This window comes from Vespa crabro, chromosome 4 (assembly GCF_910589235.1).
Source record: "Vespa crabro chromosome 4, iyVesCrab1.2, whole genome shotgun sequence".
Taxonomy (NCBI): Eukaryota; Metazoa; Arthropoda; class Insecta; order Hymenoptera; family Vespidae; genus Vespa; species Vespa crabro.
In genome coordinates, this window is record NC_060958.1 from 6,663,287 (window position 1) to 6,675,786 (window position 12,500).

Consider the following 12,500-nt stretch of genomic DNA (forward strand, 5'->3'; position numbering starts at 1 on the left):
GTTTTTCGTCGGATTATTATCATCAGACAGTTCAGATTTGACGGCTCGTTTCCAATGAAACTTTGCTTTTATTCATTCTAGTGATTTATACCCCGGGGAAAGGGGGATGAGGGATGAAGAGAGAATGGAGGGATTCGTGGATTTGCTTCTTTCGATTGGAAAGAAGCACGAGAAAGAGAGATCGTTGAATAATTCAAAAAGTGCTACCGGAATGATCGTGAAACTTTACACTATCGTCGAGGATATGAGATGAGATCAAATGAGAAGAGGAGAGATGAGATGAGATGAGATGAGATGAGATGAGATGAAATGAGAGGGGAAAGATAAAAGGGGATGAAGAAGAAGAAGAAGAAGAAGAAGAAGTAGATGAAGAGGAGAAGGTATTATGATATCGACGAGATTATTATACTCTAATTCTCTTTTTCTTTTATGTTTTCCCATCGGGATCGAATTACTCAATGAAACGCAATAAGAAAACGACGTTAACAATTATAATGAAAAAAAAAAATTAACACTATATTTAACGATATACCTATATCCTATACACTTAATCAATTAATTAATATAGTTAGATTTGAAAAAAAAAAAATATATATATATATATATATCTTCGAGGAGTGACTGACTTGATGGGTCAAAATCGATTGGCGGTATTATAAATGAATATTTAAAAGCATGATGAAAGATTTATGAAGATTGGATGGACTTGTAATCGTAGCTTTATCGTTGATTCTCTATCACAAATTACAAACACGACATGGTACAATTGTTTATTTATAACTTTCTTTGTCTTTTTTTTTTTTCTTTTTTTCTCTTTTTTTTATTTACTTATCCTCCGGTCGAACAAATAAACGAAGTATCAGATATTTTATTTTTCTTGATAAATGTCAATTTTTTTGTCTCCCATTATTTATATTGTATTACATTTTCTTTTATAAATATATATATCGAGAAAGCAAAAAAGAAATATATATATATATATATATATATATATATATATATATACATACATACGTATATAATATAAAAGAGAGACGTTTCTATAGTACGACAGTTGAATTGTTTATTTATGTTTTCATTTGCTTTTGTCTTCCGATCAAATAAAAGAAATACGTAATAACTACTTTGTCGTCTTTAGTAAAAGTCTCCCTCTTTTATTTTTCAATTCCCTTCTATTATTCCTTTCTATTCTATTCTATTTTATTTTTTATTTTTTTTATTTATCTATTTATTTTCCTTTTTTTTCTCTTTTTTTTTTTTTTTTAATGTCTTATTATATTATATAGGAAAAATATAAAAGGGATTGAACAAGTAATGTCGTTGAGCACGGAAGAGAATAGTTCCTAAATGTATGCTCACAGGAAACGAGATCTTTGTATAAATAAAGACAGTATAACAGAACATATATATATATATATATATATATATATATAAATAGAGAGATAGACAGATAAAAGATAAAGAGAGAGAGAGAGAGAGAGAGAGAGAGAGAAGAAATTTATTTGTATTTCTCTCACGTGGGACATAGAAGTCGACGTCCTTTCGTTGCACGAACAATAGATCGTATTTTTACGAGTCGGACATGTTTTAGCCAACGAACATTTATTTAGCGTCGGAATACATACAAATACACATACACATAGACATATATATATATATATATATATATACATGCTAAAGCATGTATATATTTATTTACTTGTATATATTTATTTACACAGAGGAACGTGAGTTAAGAATCGAACGGAGTCATTGATTTTACGTCAGCTCTTAAGTGCGTCTTCCCTTTATCGTACACACATAGAGAGTTAGATACAATTGAAGGATGAAATCGAGGAATAGAGGAGTTAGAGGGAGACAAAAAGAGAGATAGAGAGATAGAGAGAGAAAGAGAGAGAGAGAGAGAAAAAGGAAGGAATATAATTCTAGAAACTCTTTCAATGCTTTTCTCTTTATCAAAGACTCTTTTGTTAAAATTATTTATGGATTTGTCGTTTGTTAATAATTTAACTTTTTGTTAAATTATTAATGGATTTATCGTTTATATATTAACGTATATAAGAATCAGATTTAGAATTGATTTTAAGATTGATTCGTATTATTCGTGATTTTATTTTATATATCAAGAAAAAAAAAATAAAAAAAAAGAAATATATGTGTATATATATATATATATATAAAAAATGTTTTTATACTACGAATTATTTATTTACGTTTTCATTTATTTGTCTACCAATTGAATAAAATAAATAAGTAATAATTACTTCGTTTTCTTTAGTAAAAGTAATTTCTTAAGATTATTAATATATTATTAGTACGTATGTATGTAGATACGTATGTATATGTGTGTATATGTATGTATAATCGATTAAAATAAAAATACGAAATTGATTCAATTACCCATTTCTCTTTAATCAAATGGACAAGATTAATTGGATTATTCGAAGATCGTCCAATAAGAAACCATCGGTGAAAATTAATTGATTTATTTTTATTTTTAGATACGTCACGTTAAAAAACCTTAATTCGTCGAATCGTTAATTATTTTTCAAATGTATTTGCAGTACCTGCCTGTGTTACTTTCTCTCTTACATCTTTTTTTTTCATTTGTTTCACTTCTTCCATTTCTTCTTCTTCTTCTTCATCTTCTTTTTCTGTTTCTATATCCTTTGAATTTTTATTTAAAATTCCACAAATTCTTCAGAATCTATTGAGGTTATATCGAATCTTATTGTCTTTGTTTTTGAAACGAATACCCGAAGTTATTATTTTTTAAAAATATATTTCTCTATCTTTATCTTTATCTTTATACTTCCCTCTCTCTCTCTCCCTCTCTCTCTCTCTCTCGCTCTCTCGATGATACGAATCATGTGGCTATAATATAGAATAGGAGGGAATGAAAGAAGGGATGAAGAATGAAAGAAGAAAAAAAAAGAAAAAAAAATTAATTAGATCATACAGATGTGGCAAGGGGGCGGGGGGCGTGTGAAGTGGGATGGCGTGAGACGAGAGTGAGTTGGGAAGGGATGGGATGGTGGTGAGGTAGAATGGAGCGGGGCGGTGAATGGATTCAAATAAGAAAAATTTGAACGATTGAACGAGCTCGTTCAAATTATGTGTACAATATAAATTATGTTAGAAAAAATATATTTTACGTACATATATATATATATGTAATGAATACATATGAAATATATTCATATTATAAAAAAAATATATATATATATATTTCAATATTCGAAATGAATTTTCAAAATGAGAAATACACGATTGGTTCAAAGGAAGTTTCTAGGATCGTACGTTTCGTTTCGTTCCTTTTTTTTTAATTTTTTTTTTTTTTTTTTTTTTTTTTTACACAATCCAAACATAAAGAAATCTCTTAGTATAAAAAGTCTTGAAAAAGTATAATCGATTTTTAATATCACCTAAGAACTATTATATTTGGGTCCACCAACCCTACTATAAACTACTTCAAGATCGATTAAATGGAAGAGGCCGGGAGAATATGTTAGATAGGGGAAGAAAAGTGAACAAAGAAAGAAAAAATGATGAAGACGAAGAGGTAAGAAAGGAAGAAAGAAAAAAAGAGAATAGAAAGAGAAAGAAAAAAAAAAGAAAAAGAAAGACAAGAAAAAAGGGTCAAATGCGGTTAGTCGTATGTCGCCTTTTTTGATCTTGAAAACTCGACTCTCGTGCGCGTACCACTTTTCAAATAACTTAAGATTTGTCCTTGTCCAAGGATCTAAGAAAGGAACCTAAGAAAGACGGGGCTCGGGTCCATAACGTTTTATCGTTCTAACAAGATCTCTCTCTCTCTCTCTTTCTCTCTTTCTCTCTTTCTCTCTCTCTTTCTTACCAAGATCTCTTCCTTTCGTTCCACGAAATGACCATAAATCTGGTCAGAAAAAAAGAATAAGAAGAAAAAGAAGAAGAAGAAGAAGAAGAAGAAGAAGAGGAAGAAGAAAAAGAGGAACAAGAAGATAAAGAATTTAAAAAAGAAGGAATAAGTAGAAGAAGTAGAAGAAGAAGAAGAAAGTACAGATATAAAACGTATAAGACATAGTTAACAAGATTTCTTGGTTAAGACGACAACGACTACAAGGATGAAAATGATGAGGATGAGGACGACGAGGACGAGCAAGAAAAATCTCAATTCCTAATCAAGGAGTAAGTATGTAAGTACGCCATTGAACGAAACTTTGGAGGTTTCGTCGTATACGTTCTTTTTAATTAAATGAAATACGACTACTTTTCCCTAAGCGAATTAAATTTCTCTTTAGAAAGATCGTCGTACCTTCAATTCTTTTTTCTCATTTTGTCATCCATTTTGTTTTTCTCTTTTGTTATCTCTTTCCTTTCTTTGCCTTTTTCATCGTTACGTACTTATTTATATTTTTCCTGCGCCTCCCCCTTTTTATTTATCTTCCCCCTTTTATTTTCACCTTTTCCATTGTTATTCATTTATTTATTTATTCTTTTCAATTTTTTAGAACAAATTCAATCGACTTTCTTCTTACTCTAACACCCTCCCTGTTCCAATGTTCCTTGAACTCCTCGCCCCCCCCCCACCACTAAATGGGGACAGATTTAATTAAATCCTAGTTTAATTAGATTTGTTTTTTTTTTTTTTTTTAAATTAAATTCGAACGATTAAAAAGTTACATCAGGTAGCTGATTATAAACATTTATTTTTTATTTTCTTTTGTTTCTTTTCTTTTTTTTATGTGTATGTGCAGACGAAGGAACGAATATCACCACCAACGATGTTATTTATTTTATTTATTTTTTTCTTTCTTGGTTTTTTGCTTTCTTGCTTGCTAACTCTCTTGCTTTCTTTTATTTCGACTATTATCGATAACAGTAACCTTTGCGATTGGTTTCCATCGATTCTTAAACCTTTTCTCTTTCGATTTTCTCATGTTCTCCATTTTTCTTTAACGTTTTATCCTCGTAGTTCTCGTTCTTGTCCATGTCCTCGTCGTCGTCCTCGTCGTCACCAAATCGAATATCGATTTTCCATAAGGCTTGTTGCGCTCAACGACCAACCAACCAATGAACCAACCAACCAACCAACCACCCACCTCACCCCAACTCACCCTAACACCAACCCACACTACCCGATATCACCCCTCTTCCTGTACCTTTCGATCGATGTCTATCCGCATATAATAAATTTCTCGAAAATCCACCTATCCTGATCTATCCGTCAAAATCCCTCAAGATCCTTTACGTGGTAAGCCTGTACTCTTTCCCCATTTCAACTTCATGTCATTGGGTCAATAGTGGGAATATTTTTTATCAGGGGACAAGGATCGAAGGAACAGCAGTTATCTATAATTTTCTCTTTTTATCTTTGGTTGATTTAATATACAGGCAAATATATATTTATATATATATATGTGTGTGTGTGTGTGTGTGTGTGTATGTGTGTGCGTATGTGTTCTTCTCTCGCATTTTTCAAATACTTAGTAGGAATTTTTATATGATAAGGAAAGCTTTTGTCGTGACAGAAAAGTACTTGCTTTATGCTCGAATCGATATGAAGAAAAATTTGATAAGCTATCGGTTCAAAAATGGGGGTAATCGATGTGTATCGATTATGTGAGAATATATGGAGAAATAAAGCGTAACCGATCGAAAGGATATTTTATTTATGGTAAGACGGGAATTTGAGATTTGCACTTTATATATATATATATATTCTTATATGGAGGTTGAGGACGATAATGGTTGTCAAGATAAAAAGAGATGAAGTCGACAACTTCAGCTTCTTTGACAGAATTTTTTTCAAAAGAAGAAAAAGAAGAACAAAATGAGTAACACTAAATCAAAGATAATACAGATCATTTGTTCGAGTAGTAAGTATTTATCTTAAAAAAAAATGATTTATTTAATTTGTAATGAGCCTAACGAGAAAAAAGAAAGAAAAAAAAAATTCATCGAGAACCATGCCTTCCTGCGTGAGAGCGAGGCTTGGGGGGGTGGGCGGAGTGGGTAGGAGGAGGAGGCTTAAGGGTTAAGGGAGAGGACAAGTTATGAATTTCTTTTTACGACGACATATTCAAGGTCAAAGGTCAAACCCTTTCACCTCCCTTCGCGTTACGATATTCACGATACGGACTTTTACGAAACTTTTCATCATCGATCTTTTGCGACTCACTCTAATGAATGAAGTTTCTTACGTGACACGGACATTTCAAATATGTGCTTCTTCGAAGGTAAGACTTTTAAAGGAGGAAGAATAAAGTGCGGGGAAAGAGAAGAAGAAAAAGAAAAAGAAGAAGAAGAAGGAGAAAAAAGAAAAAGAAAAAAAAACAAAAGGAGAATAAAAAGTGAATGCGATGTGTGAGAGATCGATGACAGAGGAATGAAAACTTTTGTCAATTCAGCTATTAACTATAATCTGTCTCTCTCTCTCTCTCTCTCTTTTTCATAGTTAAAATTGAATTACACTTAAAGAACACTTAAAGAAAAAAAATCGAACGAAAGATAATCATAATTATTTTCGCTTTAAATGATTTTATCTTTTTAATAAGGATAATCCATCCTATCTTTTCATCGAAACAATCATAATTCGATTATTTAAATTTATTCTATAATTACATTTACATATATATATTTTTACATATATACATTTACGTATTACATATATATATATATATATATATATACATATATATATACATATATTTTCAATAAATAAATTCAATGATTTTTTCTTGATATGAAGAAACAAGAGAGAGAAAGTGAAAGAGAGAAAAAGAGAAAAATGAATAGATAGATAGATAGATAGATAGATAGATAGATAGACAGATAGATAGATAGAAATGGAGAGGTTTATACATATTTTATTCTCGTTTCGATTTCTCAACTCGATTCGATTTCTCTATGTAATTCTTCGGAAAATAGTCTACGTCTCTCCTCGTTCGGTAAGTCGATAGTTATCTGTAATATTTATGACAATGAAGTTTTCTTGATTTTATTTATTTATATACTTTTTTCTTTTCGTATTTTTCTCTTCTATCTTATCGAAGAAATTTTTTCGTCTTGGTAAAAGACGAATCTATCTGAGGCTCATAGAAACACGAATGAAAGAACGAACGAATCTACTTTAAAAGTCAAAAGACATCTTTATCGATTATCAGAAAAAAAATGGTGATACGGGTGAAGGGGCTATAACGGGGGGTGATGATAGTAGTGGGCTTGGGGGGAAGGTGGAACGTATCGTTGTGATAAAATAAATGAAATTCTTCGATCTATCTATCTATCTATAACGTTCTTTCTGTGCGCGTTAGAACTTATGTTGATAAAAAGAAAAGAAAGAAAAAAAAATACTAAAAAAAGAAGGAAAGGAAGAGACTAGGAGAGAGAAATAAACCCGGTTACCTCATCTCTCCTCAAGCCCTCCTCCAATCGAACGTAGTACATCGGAATACGTAAATCTCCGTAAAACTTCGAGGAGAAATAACGTTTCGACTGAACTTTATTGCCTTCTTAAAATTTCTACTACGTGGAAGATCAAACGAGTCCTGAGAGAATAACGATTCACCTTCTCTTCTCGATTTTCACCCTCTTGAAGGGTGCTATTTTTTTTTAATGAGAAAGAAGAAGAAGACGAAGAAGGAAATGAGAGAGAGAGAGAGAGAGAGAGAGAGAGAGAGAGAGAGTGAGAAAGAGAGAGAGAGAGAGAGAGAGAGAGAGAGAGAGAGTGAGAAAGAGAGAGAGAGAGAGAGAGAGAGAAAGAGAGAGAAGAAGTCAGAAAAAAATAAAATGATAAAAAACGGAAAGAAGGAAGGATCATTAAAGAGCAATATTTAATATGACGAAGTAGTATCGGACAGGAAAAAAAATGATTAAGTAATATTTGATTTGTAAGGAAATTCGCCACCTTGAAGCGAATGCAATATAAATCAGTATCAAAGATGTGTTAAGAAATAAATAAAAAAAAGAAAAAAAAAAATTTTTATGTTTTCAAATCTATGGATTGATACGTTTCGTCAGCTCCCGCTGACGGATTTTATATCATTATCTTTCATCTTTCATTTATATTTTTCTAATGTTTTCAATTATTAATTTTTATAATTTTATAATTTAATAATTTGTAATATATATATATATATATTTTTTTTTTTTTCTTTCTATACGATCAAATTTCTTTCGTTATTTCTTTTTCTTTTTGTCTATTATTTTCATTAATATAACATCTCGTTATCAAAATTGACGAATAATAATATATTTCCTTTTTGAGAATTAATTCAATTTATATTAATTTTATTTTAATTTTATACAACGAATAATTAATTTGCAGAAAAATAAAAAAAGGGAAAAAAGAGAGGAAAAAAAGAAGAAAAAAAATAGTATGTATGTATATACAAATATATATAATAATAATATATATATATATATATATATATATATAAATATAATATAATATTTATATATGTATATATAATAATAATAATAAAAATTAAAATAGTTGTATAATAGATAATTCAACCTCTTGCGAGGTAGAATGCCACTAACATTAATACGATTTGTGCTTTGAAAAACGTAGTAGGAAATAACTGTATAGTATATAAAGAATATGACGGATACGAGGTGAGATACTTCAAGAGCTTTTGCAATTTATCCTTCTTTATGCCTTTTCGCGAAAAGATATATAAAGAGATAGATAAAGATAGAAAGAGAGAGAGAGGGAGAGCGAGAGAGAGAATGAGAGAAACAGAAATAAAAAAGAGAGAGAATGAGAGAAAGAGAAAGAAAGTAAGAGAGAAAGAGAGAAAGAGAGAGAGAGAGAGAAAGAGAGAAATGATAAAGTCTCTACGAATGTCTTCCGAGGAAAAAGAAAAGGAGTCATAGAAAGAATGAACGAGAGGAAGATAGAGAATGAATGAAAAAAAGAAAGAAAGAAAGAAAGACAAAAAAAAAAATGAAAGAAAGAGAAAGAGGTTAATATCTCGTATATTCTCGAATGTAAGCCCAAGGAGGTAAAAAGGATAAAAAAGAAGGAAAAAAAAGACATTTTATGATAGCCATTCGTATCCTTTCCCCGTGAGAACCTAACGAGAGAAACGTTTCCTAGATTTCATGTATTTCCTAATACATAATATATATATATATATAATATATATATATATATTATATATATAGGTATATCTATGTATATAATATATATATATAGGTTATTTTATATATAGGTATACAGGGTGGTTGAAAAGTTTCTAAACGGTCTTAAAAATCGAATAATTCGCACCTTATCGAGACTTTTTTTTAAATTTATTACTATATTTTTAAATTTATTATTATATTTTACAATTTATTTTCCTTCTTTCTATCTGTCTTTCTTTTTCTTTGCTTCTTTTTTTTTGTTTTCATTCAGTTTTTACGATCTGAATAAAGAAAAAAAAAAAAAAATACTAAAATGAAAATCAATCGTTTTATTTTTTGAAATCTTTTTAGATAAATTTGCCTTCTCAAAGATTTTACAAAAATTTCTCTAGACTGTTAGTTATTTTTTAAGAAAGAAAAAAATTTGTATATATTATATATATACTTAATCTAAACTCAAAATCAATCGTGTTCTATTTTGAGATTCATTAAGCTAATTCTTTTCTCTTTTATTCACATCAATTTGAAATAATTTTGGCTCATACAATTTGAGAAAAAAGAAAATAAAAAATAAAAAAGAAAAGTTGAAAAAGTTTTGAATAATAATAAGTAATTTTTATAAAAATCATCTGACAATTTTTGCGTCCATTTAGGTATTTTTTATAGGCCAGTGATATTTAAAGTACATTAATCACGTACGAATGAAAATCCAAAAAAGAGAAACGATATATCTACGTGCGACAAAAATGAACGAATTGAATAGAAATAATGTTAAGCCTATTAATCGAATAGGGATAATAGAATTTTTTTCTCTTTAACAAATAAGAGAGAAAGAAAGAGAGGAAGAGAGAGAGAGAGAGAGAGAGAGAGAGAAAATTCATCATTTTTTAAAAGGAGAACAAACTAATGATCGAATATGATAAAAGACATTTATTACGATAAGGTATAATAACTATGCTTCGCTACTCCAACTCTTTATCATTCTCCCTTTGATATTCAGCCCTACTATAACCCTCCTCCTTCTCTGTGCCCTTATCCTTTGCAGCCCTTTCGAACGAGAGCAGTTCATCTGTATCAAATTACGAACGGATTCGTTACAAATCCCATGACGCAACTGACGGAAGAGCAAAAGAGAATAGAAACTACTATATAATTCCTTATAGAGATAGGGGGAAAAAAAAAAGAAAAAAAAAAAGAAAAAAGAAGATAGAAAAGAAGGAAAAAATAAAAGACAAATAAAGATAATAAAACATTTTATTTCGATGGTCTCGGTTAAATACTTCCTTTTGAAATGTAATAAGAGAAAAGATAAAAACGAAAATGAAAACTACTACCGTATCTGTTACTGTTTTATTACTGCTGTCAAATCTCTTGAGAATTTTTTTTATACGTATTAGATTTGACCGAAAAATAATGCAGGAGTTTTCAAATTATCAAAAATACTTGTGTAATTTATTCAGACATTTAGATATTAAAAAAAGAAATATATATATATATATATATATATATATATATATATATATTCTATGGTATTATTTATTTGTATATGGAAGGAATATTAAATGTTTTTGTTTGAGATGAAAGAAATATATACCCTATAGTTTTATTTATTTAGATCTAAAATAATAAATATTTATTTTATTTTTTCGATAAATGCCAGGATACAGATCTTTTCTTTTCTTTTTTTTTCTTCTTTCAATACATATATATACTCCTTCCTCATTTATATAAGAAATATCGAGAATTTTTAATGTATTAAAAAAGAAAAAAAAATACTATGGAGTGTTATTTGTTTCGATGCAAATATATATACTTAACATTTTATTTTATTCATTTATTTTTATTTTTTTATTTTTTTTTTTTTTTGTTTTCGATAAAACGATACTAAGATGAAAAATTTATTTTCATTCAGATACATACGTATATTCGTTCATATATATATATATTATTTAGATATAAAAAAGAAAATTGAAAATTTTCAATATCAAAAAAATACATTATAATATTATTCATTGAAAATGGTTAGATATCGAACTTCTTTTTCAATAAAAAATATATATACCTTTCGTCCTTATTTCTTTAGATATAAAATATTAAACATTTTCAATAAATAACACTAGTATTATTTATTCAAGTATAAACTATTACGAATACTGGACACACTATTTAAATATGTATAGATCAATCCAATATATTTTGACTTTTTATTCGAAATTTTTATTCTAAAAATATCTCTCTCCTCACTAGATAATCCTACTACGTTAAGATAAGTGAAAAAGAAAGTAAAAATAAAAGAAAATAGGAGAACCTAAAGAAACAGATAAACAAAAATATATATATATACACAAAACATATAAATAAAATAACATATAATACAATGTATATATATATATATATATATATACACAATAGAGAAGATTCTGGAGATTCGATTTTTTTTTATAGAAAATGAAAAGAAAGAAAAAGAAACAGATAATAAAGAAAAAGAAAAATATTACTCTACATCACGTCACATGAACTCTTCATATGTGTTTCGGTGATCCTCACAAATAATAAAATAAATTTACTTAAAGGTATGTACATACGTGTGCACGAGTGTAACGGAGAAGGGATAAAACGTGATGGTGGTAGGGGGGGAGACAGTTTAGAAAAAAAGGAAGGCCTGAAATTCGGATTGAAAAGTTTGGCTAGTGGTAGTGGCCACATACGTTTTCGTACCCGGAGATAAATTTTTTATCGTTGAAAATGCGCGCGAACTCGTGACCGATCGAATGTTTCGGTGAACACGATCGACGTTTGACCCTTGGGTCAGCTGTCGTTGAAAGATAAGAGCTTTCATTCCAAAAGAGAGAGAGAGAGAGAGAGAGAGAGAGAAAGAGAGAGAGAGAGAGAGAGAGAGAGAGGGAGAAAGAGGGAGAAAGAGAGAGAGAGAGAAGGAAAATAAAAGTACGTTTATTCGAAATACACGCGAGCACGAACCCCCACAAACACACGCGCTCACACTCTGTGTCTCCGTCTTTTCACTTCCTCTCTTTGCTTCAATATTTTGTTTTTTCGAAAGAAAAAAAAGAAAAAAAAAACGATTTCTCCTCACAAAAAGATCTAATATTTTTCCTTTTCCTTTTGTTTGTCTTTTTTATTTTCCTTTTTTCTTTCTTTTTTTATTTTTCTTTTTTTCAAATATCCGGTCGCGAAAAACAAAATTTTTTTTTCGATCGATCCATAAGATCGATCGTACGATATTTTTCGCGAATTATCGTCGGTGTAATGTTTTTTGTATATATGTATATGTATATATATATATTTTTTTTTATTTTTAATATCCAAACGCAAAAAAAAAAGTATTTTCTTTTAAATCGATTTATCGAATCGTACGATATTATTCGGAAACA

The 12,500-nt window shown here is 29.2% G+C and overlaps 1 protein-coding gene across 9 annotated transcripts in view; it reads right to left on the minus strand.

The window, feature by feature from the left end:
- The window catches only part of LOC124423331 (5-hydroxytryptamine receptor 1-like), a 122,960-nt gene that overhangs the window by 23,196 nt on the left and 87,264 nt on the right, over positions 1 to 12,500 (minus strand). The window lies entirely within an intron of this gene.